Source organism: Microtus pennsylvanicus, chromosome 17 (genome assembly GCF_037038515.1).
Source record: "Microtus pennsylvanicus isolate mMicPen1 chromosome 17, mMicPen1.hap1, whole genome shotgun sequence".
Taxonomy (NCBI): Eukaryota; Metazoa; Chordata; class Mammalia; order Rodentia; family Cricetidae; genus Microtus; species Microtus pennsylvanicus.
In genome coordinates, this window is record NC_134595.1 from 1,647,318 (window position 1) to 1,662,275 (window position 14,958).

The window sequence follows — 14,958 nt, forward strand, 5'->3', positions numbered from 1 at the left end:
GAAAGGTCTCCCAGGGCTGGTCATCCATTAAAGGGTAAAGCTCACAACCAAAACTTCAAAACAGTCACGTTTGGGATTATATCTGTGTTCCAAAAATTCGGTAAGAGACCTGGGGAGGTCCAGAGAGACGGAGCAGTGGTACAGCTGCATGTATTCTGGTATTATGTTGTCTTTGGAGAGTGGGAGCTAAAGGTGTCTAGTCACCAACTCATGCTTTGGGTGCCCAGCACGGTAATGGGGTGAGCTACCGAGCCCTGCTATTATCCCTGGGTAGGTGAAAGCTACCATTCTGGATGGAGCTCTTTCTTCCAGATCCCGTAAGTGTTGAACAGACTGGTGTCTGCAAAGAGGCCCCTGCTGGAACATAAGACCAAAATCAGGAAGTGGAGGAGGGAACTTTTTCCGTTCACAGAGAAAATCTATTTCCCAGATTGGAGAGGAGAACTGGGAAAAATGAATTAGGTCCCCAGTGCAATCCTTGAGAATTGTTTTAGAAATTAAGAGTGAGAGATGGAAAGGGTATTTCGAAAAACCAGTTTGGAAGAAGTTTAGGGAGGTTGGAAAGATGAATTCAGGAATGGGTGTTAGGGTTAGAGTAGAACCTACAAATGGGATGGGAATGAAGAGCTGGGGCTCAGAGGCAGTGATGTTGCAGGTTCCTCCACACACAGCTGAGCCATCGGGGGCATGCGGCTTTGCAGAGAGTGTTAAAATGGTCCTGGAAAATTGTCCACAGAGTTTTGCAGAATCCTACCTCACATGTCCATTGTGAGAGTCCTGTCAGGACTTTTTGAGGTTCGTGACAATGCTTCTAGTTGTCAGCAGGAAGTGCCTGGTTTTGCAAAGCTGGGACAGAAATGGAGCTGGAGTATATAGGCTACGCTCCATGCAGGCCTGGCCGTTTGACTGCTGAGTGGCCAAACAGATTCTAGAATGATCTCGAAGGATCATAGGTCTTCACAGTTGTACCATGGTAATATGAGCTTTCTGGAGAATGAGGCCCAGGAATACGAAGGCTCAAGTGTGCTGGAAGAATGACTCAGCAATGAAGAGTGTTTCTTTTTCTCAGCACCCACATCAGACTGATCTCAACCACCTTGACTTCAGCTATGCAGGATCTGAAACCTGCTTCAGGCCTCTGTAGGTACCTGCACATATACATTTGCACACTTACATGCACACATGCACGCACACATACAAACCTTTTCATTAAAATCAAAAGAGCTGTTGTGTTTGGGGTTGGAAATTTGACTCAGTGATAAAGGACTTGCCCAGCAGATGCAAGGTCCTGGGTTTATTTTCCACTGGGAAGAGGAAGAGCTGCTCACGGTATATATCCTAGACCTAGCTAAAAGTCTCTGAATCTTGTTCTTTTTTTTTTTTTGACAAGAGAAAATCTTTTGCTAACTTTTAGGAATGGGTTTTTAGTGGAAACACATGATTTTATAGGCCTCATGAGGAAAACCTTTGCCTGGTAGAAGGTCATGGTGTAAAACATCCATTCCTGCCTTATGAAATATTTTTTCTAATGAGTTGACTCTGGGGTATTTTACTGAAGCAGTAGTGTGTCTGGTGGGAGTCTGGCATCCACTCCCAGACCCACCACTGCGTGGTTACAGCCACATGCACAGCCACGTCCCTTCTATCTGGAGCCCTGTTCACCCTTACAGTACGATTGAGGAGCTAATGCTCTCTTTTTCATTCTGTAACTTATGATCTAGTGACTATAGGTAGAGATGGAAGGACACAAGTGGAGGCAGCCCTTCTGCTAATAGACTTGAAGTGTGTGTGCATACTCCATTGTGTTTGTATTTAGAGATGGATAGATAAATGTGGTTATTAGTGTGAAGCCCTAAACTATGAGAAAAGGAACAGCAAGTGTTTTCCTCTGTGAGCTCACAAAGCAAAGGCCATGAAGGACACAGTGAGAAGGTGGCTGTAACCTAAGATGAACACCCTCCAGTTACAACATCTTGGTCTTGGGCTTCCAGGTCCCAGATCTTTAAAATGTTAATGTCAAGTCACCCACCCTGTGGGACTGGATGAGGAAAGCTGAACACACTAAATATACTCCTTCATCCCTCAGCGATTTAGTAGCTTTTGGGAGAGTGTATTCAGCTTTGTCCATTGACAAAGGAATAGAAAAACAAGTTGAGTCCTGGAAAGCAAAGTACACTAGTGTTTTGGAATTTTTTGAAACACCTATGACCCTTGACTGGGTCTTTTCCAAGACAGAGTTCTGAATGTCTCTAGGGCATTTTCTCTGCTATCAACAAACTCTCTGACACCAGCTTTGGTACCCAACAATGTAATTCAGTTCTGACACGTTGTTAAGAGTCACAATCATATCTGACTGGATAAGCTCAGTCTCACGTGACACCCCTTACCTTTGGAGGCTCCAGGCCAACCAGCGTTCTTACTAGCTATGTTCCAGGGGTTCCCACCACCATCCCCTTAATCCTGATGGTGTGCTCAAGAGGCTTACAGCACCCAGGGAAACATTTTCTTATGTTGCCTTGTTAAAAGATGCCAATGACAAACAAAAAGATGCCAATGCAGGGACAGTTAAACACAAAACTCACCTAAAGCAAGATGTGTTCAAGGCATACAGCTTCCATGTTGCCTTCAGGTGTGCCTTTCTCCAACCACAAAGTTATCCCAAACTGCGTATCTCCAGTTTTAAAACTACAACCTGTACTCCGCTCACCCTTCCCCAGAGGCCTTGGGGCCGGGTTGGGATTTCCAGTCCTCTAATTCCTTGTACTTCCTGTGGCCAGCTCCATGCTGATGCTGTCTAAGGGTCCCACCTTTAGTCACTTCACAGACAGATTCAGGTGTGATGGGAAGGGGCACAATAGAAATAACAAAGAAAATTCTTAACACCCAGAAAACCTCTTATTTTTCGAAGCCCCTAATCAGGAACTTGAAGCAAAGACCAAGCAGGTGTGTCATATCACAGTGTCCAACATGGAGTATACCTGGCCGTAGGTGGTCTTCTGTGCTGGGGTGAGGAGGCTGTGGGACTTCATTTGATTTGGAAAGCTTGAAAAGATAATAATTACTGGCTAAATGTTGTAATAGAAGCGGCGGGGCTGTGTCCCTGGCATCCCGGCCGCCTGGCTAGCTTATGCCCCGAAATAACAACACACAAACTGTATTCTTTTAAACACTGCTTGGCCCATTAACTCTAGCCCTTACAGGCTAATTCTCATATCCCTATCAACCCATCTCTAATAATCTGTGTAGCATCACTCTTACCAGGAAAGATTCTAGCCTATGTCCATCCTGAGTCTGAGCTTCATGCATCTGCCTCAGAGAGCAGAACTATCGCGTCTGCCCGGGAGAGGGGAGCATGGTGTCTCTGAGCTCACTTCCTATTCCTCCCAGCATTCTGTTCTGTTTACTCCTCCCACCTATGTTTTAACCTATGGGGCCAAGCAGTTTCTTTATTACTTAACCAATGACCTTCCTCCATCAGCTAAATAAGTTTGCTGGAGCTTCTGTTGAAATACCTTGATTGAAGGACACTAGGCATCTCAGGCAGATACGGGGCAAATGAGCTACAGGCTGCCCACTTCACTGTCACCCCAAGTACCTACATCACAGGACAAAGAACTTGAAAATGTGGCACTGAGCTTCTGTGCCCTCCCTGGGGGCTCTGGTGGGGTTCTGAACTGCTTGAATGGTCTCTAGGAACTGCCCTATTCTAAGAATTCACAGAGGAAGAGCAAGTCAGGTACAGAAGATCTGGACATCAAATACAAGGGTCCCCAAGAGAAGTCAGGGATGTCTGAGGACTCAGCCAACAGAAAACATAAGTGTCAAGAAACGTGACCTGGAACCCCAAGCTTTCTATGATGCCAAGATAGACCCTGTCTTGACTTCTTTAATTGGAGCAAGATATTATTATTATACAGTTGGGTAGAGAAGGCAGGACCATGGGACAGCTATGACTTGCTGTGAATGTAGTGTGCTTGCCAGGTTGAACTCAGACTCAGCCAGTCATACTCCCTAGGCCTACAGTGAAAGCACACTGTGCTGGTTAATTTCTTTTTTTTTTTTTTTTTGGTTTTTCGAGACAGGGTTTCTCTGTGGTTTTGGAGCCTGTCCTGGAACTAGCTCTTGTAGACCAGGCTGGTCTTGAACTCACAGAGATCCGCCTGCCTCTGCCTCCCGAGTGCTGGGATTAAAGGCGTGCGCCACCACGGCCCGGCTTGTGCTGGTTAATTTCAACTGGCAACCGGCCAAGATCCAGAATCTTTGGGGAAGTGGGCCTTTGAACATGCCTGTGGGGGCGTTATCTTGATTAGGTTATGAGATGGGAAGACCCACCATCCCTTGGGATTGGGATTTCGAATTGTGTAAGAGGAAGAAAGCAAGCTGAGCCCTTGTGCTTTTTTCCCTTTTTTTTAATTTGATTTTTATTGAGCTCTACATTTTTCTCTGCTCTCCTCCCTGCCTCCCCCCTTTCCCCTTCAACCCTCCCCCAAGATCCCCATGTTACCAATTTACTCAGGAGATCTTGTCTTTTTCTACTTCCCATCTAGATTAGATCTATGTAAGTCTCTCTTAGTGTCCTCATTGTTGTCTAAGTTCTCTGGGATTGTGGTTCGTAGGCTGATTTTCTTTGCTTTATGTTTAAAAACCACTTATGAGTGAGTACATGTGATAATTGTCTTTCTGTGTATGGGTTGCCTCACTCAAAATAATGTTTTCTAGCTTCATCCATTTCCCTGCAAGATTCAAGATGTGGTTATTTTTTTTCTGCTGTGTAGTACTCTGTTGTGTAAATGTACCACATTTTCCTTATCCATTCTTCAATCGAGGGGCATTTTGATTGTTTCCAGGTTCTGGCTATGACAAAGATGCTATGAACATACTTGAGCACGTGTCCTTGTGGCATGATTGAGCATCCTTTGGATATATACCCAAAAGTGGTATTACTGGGTCTTGAGGAAGGTTGTTTCCTAATTTGCTGAGAAATCACCACACTGATATCCAAAGGGGCTGTACCAGCTTGCACTCCCACCAGCAATTCAGGAGTGTTTCCTTTTCTCCACAACCTCTCCAGCATAAGTTGTCATCTGTATTTTTGATCTTGGCCATTCTTACAGCTGTAAGATGGAATCTCAGAGTTGTTTTGATTTGCATTTCTCTGATGACTAAGGATGTTGAACATTTCCTTAAGTGTCTACATAAAACTAGCCACACTGAACCTTATAGAAGAGAAAGTGGGAAGTACACTTGAACGCATTGGCACTTCCTAAATATAACTCCAGCAGCACAGACACTGAGAGAAACAATTAATAAATGCAACCTCCTGAAACTGAGAAGCTTCTGTAAAGCAAAGGACACAGTCGATAAGACAAAATGACAGCCTACAGAATGGGAAAAGATCTTCACTAACCCCACATCAGACAGAGGTCTGATCTCCAAAATATATAAAGAACTCAAAAATTGGTTATCAAAAGAACAAATAATCCAATAAAAATGGGGTAGAGACCTAAACAGAGATCTCTCAATAGATGAATCTAGAATGGCTGAAAGCCCATGCACTTTTTACTTGCTTCTTCCTGATTGCAATATGACCTCAAACTCCCTGCTGCCTTGACTTCACCACCATGGACTAAATCTAAAACCCTGGAGCAGAATTAATTCTTTCCTTCCACAAGGTGCTTTTTTGGGGTTACTGTTATCATAACAGAAAAGTAGCTGACAGTTACTTCTTATTCACTTTATTTGAAGTATGTCTAATTTGGGAGGAGGCCACATTGAGCTTGGATTTTACATTGTCATCAAAGCTGTTGGGTTAAGGAGATTAGAATAAATGATTCTCTTCTGCCATTGGCAGAGCTATATCCTAAGACCACTCCAAAGACACCCACTGAGGGATCCTGAAGGTAAGAATTGTAATGAGATGTTCCCTTCAGGACACCTTATTCATTTTCTGTTTTTAAAAGTTTGGCATGTATAGACCAGACAGATTTTTTACTATATCCAGAATACTTTATGTTTTAGAATCTCTGAGAATTTACTAGATAGACACAAGATTGCCTAGATACCTTTTATTGATGTAAGAAAACAAACGCTTTATACCATTGAAAGCATAAGATAATATTTCTGTGTGGTGTATTCATGCATTCATGTTCTTGTGTGACCATGCCTGTTAGGCCAGAGGTAATGTTCCAGGTTCTCTCTATTATTCTCCACCTTATTTTTGATCTCCAGCTCACCAATGCAGCAAGACCAGCCTGATCAATGAATTCCAGAGAACTGCCCTTCCCCACCTCCTCAGCACCCGCCCTCCCCTGCCTCCCCAGTGTAGGAGGAGGGCCTGCTTGTTCGTCCTGGCCACCTGGCTATCTTAGCCCCAGAATAACCACACAGAAACTATATTAATTAAATCACTGCTTGGCCCATTAGCTTTAGCTTCTTAATGGTTAACTCTTTCATCTCAATTTAACCTATTTCTATTAATCTGTATATCACCACAAGGTCGTGGCCTACCAGCAAAGTTTCCTCACATCTGTCTCTGGCAGCGGATCCATGGCTTCTCTGACTCTACCCTTCCTCCCAGCATCTTCTCTGTCTACCTAAGTTCTGCCCTATCAATAGGCCAAGGCAGTTTCTTTATTCATTAATGCTAATCACAGCGCACAGAGGAAACTCCCACATCACTCCAGGACTTGCTTTTCCCCTCCCTCCCCAGGACCTGACCTTCCGCACCTTCCCAGGACCTGCCCTTCCCCACCCACCTTGCCTACCTCCCAAGGTCCCACTCTCTCCTCCCTCCCCAGGACCTGCCTTCTCCACCTCTCCAGGACTCACCCTTTCCCATGGTGAGTACTACCATATATAGCTTTTCACCTGGGTACTGGAATCTGAATTCAGATCCTCATGCTTATGTGACAAGAATTTAAATACTGGGCATGGTGGTATCTTTAATCCTGAAGCACCAGGGAGGTAGAGGCCTGAGGATTGCTATGAGTTTGATGTTAGCCTGGCCTTCATAGGAAGTTGCAATAGAGCCAGGACTACACAGAGAGACCCTGTCTTAAAATTTCGTCTCCCCAGCGTCATAAAAGCCATTTTACTAACTTATTGTTTAAAAGTAATTCTTGTAGGTTTTGAGATTAAATATAATTATGTCATTACTCCTTTTCCTTTCCTTGGTCCAAATTATCCATGTATGCCCCCTTTAATTTCATGGCATCTTTTTCTTTGTTGTTATGTATATTCCTAAATACAACTGCTCAGTATATATGTATTTGTATATATATATATATATATATATATATATATATGTTTTCAGGACTGACTTTTCACTATATTAATTTATTTTAGTTGATAAATCATAATCAAGTGTTTTTATTGTGTATACTGGCTTTTGTTTTTTCTTCTGTGTGTTTGTGTTCACATGTTTGTGTGTACAGTGAGTGCGGAGGTCAGAGTCCCTTCCTCTATTGCTTCCCACCTTATGTTTTTAGACAGGGTCTCTCAATGAACCTGGAACCTGCAGATTTGGCCAGAATGGCAGGTCAGCAAGCCCCAGGAACTTTCCTGTCTCCACCTAGAGACTTGTAGCTAATCCAACTTTTTTTCTCTATTCTCCTTTCTTCTTTTCTTCCCTCCCTCCCTCCTCCCCTTCCTCCCTCCTTTCCTCCTTCTCTCCTTCCTCCCTTCCTCCATCTCTCTCTCTCTCTTTCTTTATTTTCCGCATGGGTGCTGGAGATCAGATTCAGGTCCTCAGTTACTCATCTATGTCCCCAGCCTAGTAATGTTTTCATGTGGACATTGATAAATTAGCATATATATTATCTCATCAACATATTAAGTATCAAAAGAATATAAGACTTGGAATTTGTTGGGGTACTTTGTGAGCATATAATATGATTTTTTTTTTTTGTAAATCTGGAGCCACTAAAGCCTGCATGCTGTTTGTATCTGAAGTTTTACAAAGCCCCAATTGGTACTATGTATGTGAGACATGATTTCTAGATATTTTTTAAGTGATTTCTTAAAAATAATAATAGGTGGCTGGGTGGTGGTGCATGCCTGCACGTCTTTAATCCCAGGGGAGACAGGCAGATCTCTGTGAGTTTGAGAGCAGACTGATCTACAGAGCAAGTTTCGGGACAAGCTCCATAGCTACACAGAGAAACTCTGTCTTGAAAAATCAAAACCAAACAAACAAGAAGCAAACACAAACAAGCATCTCCCCCAAACCAAAGAAGTCACTTATTTAAACGCAGCTAAAAGACTGGAGAGATGGCTCAGCAGCTAAGAACCCTGACTGCTTTTCCAGAGCAAGCTCAAGTCTTGGCAACCACATGGTGGCTCACAACCATCTACAATGAGATCTGGTGCCCTCATCTGGTGTGCAGACATGCATACAGACAGAGCACTATGATTAAAAAAAAATAACAATGCATACATAAGTAAATACAACTAAAGATGTATGAACAGAAATGGAGCTTCATTTGAAGCCAACTGGGGGCCAAAGATGTATGTTTGTGGTTTCCCGTGCTCCCGGTTTATGGGTACCTATTGCTGTCTCTTACACTTTCATGTTCGTGAGGCACAAATAGTTGCTTTGATCTGTTTTCTTTCAGGTTCCATTCAACACACCGCATTTGTGCACCAGTCTGTGTCCCCTAATTGCCTGCTCTGCCCTCAGTTGCCTTGGGCTGATATGTTGAAAGACTCAAAGACTGCATAGGAGCCCCCCACCTCTGGGGGAGGGTCTGCTGGACACCGCATGGCTATTCATATTTTATGTGCGAGTACCCTGGCCCATTGTTTTCTCAATGTCGCCCTCCTCTTTTTGGTTCTCAGAATCTATTAGACTTAACCCGTAGGCAACACAAACAGACCCCAGCTGATTTAAATTCAGTCATCTAAACAACACCACCACGCGCACAGGGTTGCTAGGTGAGCTGGAGGACCGGGCTACGGCTTCTGTAGGGGCACAGGGACCAGCACCTCATGCCACAGGGAAAGGGTTGTTGCCACGACTGCAGCTGTTTGCTTGCACAGTAGACTGTCTGCTCCCAGGGACAGAGCGGGCTCAATCTACAGCCACTGCGGTCAAAAAATGCCATCATCTGCACTGCGGCCACCTCTAGAGCACACCACACAGCCACTGTTTCTTCGTGTCACTGATTAGCCCCATACTCAGTCTTGGCCAGTAACTTCTTGCAAAGGATGTTGTGAAAGGTATTCTGCAACGTTTCAGCTTTTTTCTTTTCTTTTGTGTGTGTGTGTGTGGGGGGGGGGCTTCTGCCTCCTTTCACAGAGGATTCCTAAGACAGTGGTTTCCCATTTAAGGATAGAATGTTCAGATGACAGGCAGCTAGAAGTGACAACCGTCCACGTTGTGAACTAAATGACACTAACTTTCTGCCTTGAAGCACAGATTATTAAAATCTAATCCAAACCAAACCAAAACTGGTGAATATTAACCATGATATGTAACAGGTCTTTCTTTGTACTGTCAGTCATAGAATAACAACGTGGAGACTTCTATTAATTATGAAAGCTTTGCTTTAGCTTGGGCTTGTTCCCCACTACCTCTACTAATTTAAATTAACCCATTTATATTAATCTATGTTCTGCCACGTGCCTCATTACCTCTCCTCAGTACCTTAAGTCCAACTTCCCCCACATCTGGCTGGCAAATTTTTGTACCTCAGGTTCTTCCCCAGAGTTCTTATCTCTTTCTGGAAGTTCGAACCTATCCTCTCCTGCATAGCTATTGACTGTTCAGCTCTTTATTAAACCAATCAGAAGGTTCCTTAGGCAGGCAAGATTAAATAGGGATACATCTTCCCATCCTGAACTAAAAGATTATCCCAACAACGGTGGCAGTGGTGCTCTGTGGCTTTGCCTTTTTGCTGTCACTTACCCCATCGTGCTGTGAGAAGCACATACAACGTTGTTGTTTAACATTTACTAGACTAAGAGTTCCAACTCCACCCATCTATGTTCAGGAACCTTTGCCCTGCTCGCTTCCTTATTATTAGGATTTGGTATTGAACTGGGGTTGTTTGTTTCCCACTCAGGAATATTTCTAATTTGTAGACCAAAGTTATATTTTTAGAAATTTCCAAACTGGAGAGTTTCAGTCCTTAAAATTTCCAAGGGGGTGGATGATCAGTGTAATCCTATTATAGCCAATTTCTTAGATTTTATATTTTAAAAATGGTCATAAGTAGAGCCAAAGAGGTCACTTGGTGTCCTATCTCAGAGTTTTACTGGGTATCCCTTGCTATCCAGTCTCTTGCTCAGAGACGGAGTCAGAGTGCAGGGTGTGTGACGTCCTGGTGAGAAAGGAGAGATGAAGCCAAGAAGGTGAGACAGCAAGGAATTGAACTTCCTGAGCTGTAGTATGAGCTATTTACCTTCTAGACAGTGAGCCTAAACTGGATCTGTTCACCCAGTTATTTTAGACAGCAGATCACATTACCTCAACATTGCTGTTGCTGCAGGGGAAACATGAGTTTGGGACCATCCAATAGGATTTGTTTCTTCACACTGACAAAAGCCATGTCTTAACCAAGGAAGTCTTGGGAGTGGAGAAAAGAATATTGCTCATATACCCAATTCCCCAAGTTATTTAAGTAGTAAATACATCATCCATTCTGCTGCCATTCACTGAGATCTTTCTGTGTGTAAGCTCTGTAGTAAGTGCTTGGCAGTTATGATCTCTTTGACAGGCTCTCTGACAATCCAGTTCTAGGAGTTGATTGAATCTAGTTTTGTAGACTGAACAGCTACCAACATCTAAACATCCCCAGTGTTCAGACGACCTCAGCAGCAGGTAGATTAGTTTGGTTTCACACCAGCTTCAGTCTTTGTATTTTCTGAACATACGTCTTTACTGTCTAATGTCACAGAAATCAGACAAAAGCTACTCATCAGAGTTGGTTAACAGATTGCCTTCAGTTTAAGTTGAACCCCTGAAATGTTAGGGATATCAGGGGATTCCTAGAAATTTCTCTGTTCAGTAGTGCAACCCTGAACATATTGCTGATAGAAAACCGAAAAAAAAATTTAAACGATTTTAGAATAATTTTTTTCACCTAATTTCTCTCTGTCAGGATAATGTTCTGAGTTAGATACCCCTTTCACTCAATACATGCTTAATATTGTTTCTGCCTTTCAGAGTCATGGTGTGTAAGCAGAGGGCACGTGCGACAGTTGCTGGAATGGGGTGTTTGGGTTTTGCTTAGTGATGGTACAAGAAACATTCAAGAGCTGAGGTGACTTTCTGAGAGGAAGGGGCAGTTTGTGGCACTTTGGGGGGCTGTGGCATCCATATTCTCAGTGACTAATTACAAGCCTCCGCTAAGGTGTCACTGAATGTAGGAAGGGCAGGATATGCCAACAGCCAGCTCTTCTGAGCAGATACACACTGGTGTCCACCCACCATCTGGACTCCTACGTGCTGGGCATAGCCCAGGGCTGGAGACAGTGTGGACTACAAGTGGGTTTTGAATCACCTTCTCTGTACTGTTTTTTTCCCTTCCCCAATAGAAGATATGGGCCTCCAAAATTCTTTGTAACCATAATGCATTTCCAGGTAAAGCAGTACAAATTCAGTGACCTCTCAGAGTATCTTTTTGCGCTTTGCCTGAGCCAGTGGCGGAAATGTGACATCTGGCCTCTTTGCAAGCTAGCACTCTTATTTCCACAGAGTCGAGTAGGATGTGAACAAAGCCAGAAATGTTGCTCCTCTTATTGGTTTTGGTTTGCTGTTGGTGGAGAGGCTTCATTTCCTGGAGGCCCACTCAGCAATACTACAAGGAGGTGAAGGCTCATCCAGCCGTTACCCCATGGCCTGAATGACCCTGGCGAGAACAGAGTCATTTCCTAGCTGTATGAGGTCATACCTACTTATCCATGCTCACACCTCTCTCTCCCAGGGTCCTTGATGATTTTGGGGATTCCATTATGATTGACATCTGATATTCTTAATAGGAAAGCAGTTCCCTTGCCCTCAAAGCAGGATAAAGATTTTTGTGAAGACCACAGAAAGAGGCACACTGAAAAATGTCTCTGTAGACTGCCTGGGAATGTGTAGACCCACCAAATTAACCCACAAGGAGAAACAGGTTGTCTCCTTTCTGTCTCCTTGAGTCACTTCATGTCATTTCTCAGAAAGCAATTTCTGTTTTAGGTTAAGTTTCCATATACGTTGATATTAAGGAGGGGGAGTACAATGCAAACAGTGGTACAGCTATTTAAAAAGGGCTGTTGAAGCAGAGCTAATATCTGCCCTGCCTAATAGGACACCTAGTCAGAATTTGATACAAAAATTGGGACTCTGATGGGTTTTCTTATGGGATGATTGGGATTATGTCATTCATTCATTTTCAACCACATTAGAAAATTACGATGGGGGCTGGAGAGACGATTCAGTGCTCCTGCTGGTGACATGGTCAGTGCCCAGCACCCACATGACAGTTCACAACTGTCTAGTTCCAGGATCTCAGACCCTCTCCCGGCCTCTAAAAGTACAAGACACACATGTGCTGTGCATACATACATACATACAGTCAAAAACACTTATGTGAACATAAAATATAATTTAAAAAATAGGTAAAAGAAAACAAAAGAAAATTGCAACCTGTAGTTAATGTGAATTCCAACTACACTCCCAAGCTTTGGCATAAAGAAAAACTCTGGATTTCAAAATTTCCCCATAGTATAAATAGGAGGAATTAGGACTTGGGAACTAGGAAAACAACCATAGTTTATTTTTAGACCCTGTATGAGTCTGAGAGGGAGTGCTTTCATTTGGCTAGTCCTTGGTGGTTTGTTTCAAAGTTTTTCCACGCTAGACAACTATAATTGGCTTCTCATGTGCCAAAGATTCAGCATTATCAGTTTTCACACAACTTTACATTTATTATAGTATAAAATAAAGCTTTCCAGATTGAAATGTTTGAGTTCTAGAAAGCAAGTTGTAGTGAGAATCGGATCAATTCTTTTTTTTTAATTTCTGTCTCATTGACTTCTCTTTCTTCCTTCTTTTCTTTTTCTTTTTTTCTTTGCTGGAGGTCTCAAGACAATGCTGGTGTGGTTATAAAATTATAGTTATAAAAGTAAATGTGTGTGTGCAGTGTCCTGTGTATAGGTTTTCTTTCTCCTTAATTCCTCCATCCCTCTTTCCTTCCAACTCTTTCTCCTTCCTTTCTTCCTTCTTTCTTCCCTTCCTTTTTTTTTTCTAGGCAGCGTTTCTTTGTGTAGCCCTGGCTGTCCTGGAACTAGCTCTTTGGACCAGCTTGGCCTCAAAATCAGAGATTCACCTGCCTCTGCCTCCCGAGCCCTGGGATTAAAGGTGTGCACCATCACCACCTGGCATATTTTTGTTTCTTATGTTGAACTTTAAGGATGATTCCTTGTTCTAGAAAGTTGATGTGTGTTGTTAAGATTTGAACCCAAGAAAGCACGGACTGAGTTATGGGGACGGAGGGTAGGATAACATCAACTGAGAGCAATTAGGTGAAAGTCCAATAGACCACTCTTTAAGAAGGAATTGGGATAGCTTTAAATACTGGGGAAAGAGGGTTATGTTAAAATCAACTATTATTTCCCATTTTGCCTAAAAATTAAATGCAGGGGCGGGGTAGGAGACATGGTATAGAATGATGAGAGGTACAGCTTTTAATTATGTCTGGGAGTATAAATTGTGAAGGGTAGAGAGGAGGAAGAAGAGGGTAAAGGTCAGTAGGAGTGCTAGAAAAATGCAAGGCGCTATACTGCAATTACATTTGAATCCTAGATGTACAAAGTCCACCTTTTCCTGTCAGTATTCCATTTGTAATGCTTGGGAAACATTTGCTTCCTTCATGTCTGTGTGTGTGTACACGTGCATGTGTGTATCAGCACATGTGTTCTAAATCGTGATCTTATTCAAGTTATTAGAATAACAAAGGGCTGACTAGGGTAGTTGAAGAGAAGATTGATAGAAGAGAGTAGATGTGAAAGAACCAAGAAGAGAGAGTCCATAAAAGAAAAAGATGTGGCTGAAGATAATTCATGTGGGAAGATAAGCCAAATTTAATATGCTAAATTTCTATTTCTGGTATTTCAAGGGCGGTGGGAGCTAACTGGCCATAAGATAGACATATGAGACATTTTTCCTTTCTGGCTTGATTAGTATAGTGAAATGATCACTAAGAAATTCTTGCAACTTTAAATTAAGTCTAGTTAAAATTTAATGAAAGTTACAGCCCTTAAAATGATTAGTATTTTCATAGGTTCATTGACTATTTTAAATATTTTATTAATAACATTTGCCTTTACACAGCGCAGACAAATGAAACTCAAGCCTTTTTTCCCTCTGGGCTTTTAGAGTCGTATCCCTAAAGCAAACAATAGCAGTGTACTTCATTTCTGCTAAGGAAATGGTCAGTTAAAACCAGTTATTTAGTGGGACAAAATAACTTCTGCCCACAGCAACCAGAAGTGGCAAAGTGTGTTTCATAAAATTCCGTATTAAAATATTACACAATATTCTTTTGTTATTTAGGCATAGTAATACCTATTTCTAAACATACATGGATTTATGTTGTGTTTAAAGATGGAAGAATAAGCTAAAATTGGAAAGATGTCTTGAACCCCTTTAAACATTTATAAGCCATTTTAATTTACTTAATAAATATTTATTGGGTACCATTACTGACCAAGTTTTTATGATTCAAAAAACTAATCCTTTTCTTTAGAATTTTAAGGACAAATTACCTATGGAATAATTGAATGGGACTGTTAACTTCAGGCAAAAGGCAACATCTCTAGACATTCCCATTTACTGAAGCAGCGGCTGTATATTTAAGGAATTGTTAGTTAGGTATGATATGATTGACTAGAGTTTTGAGAAGCAATATCATGGAGGGAACAGCTGCACTTTGGATCCCCAGGGCTAGATGAACAAGAGGAAGAATATAAAATGAA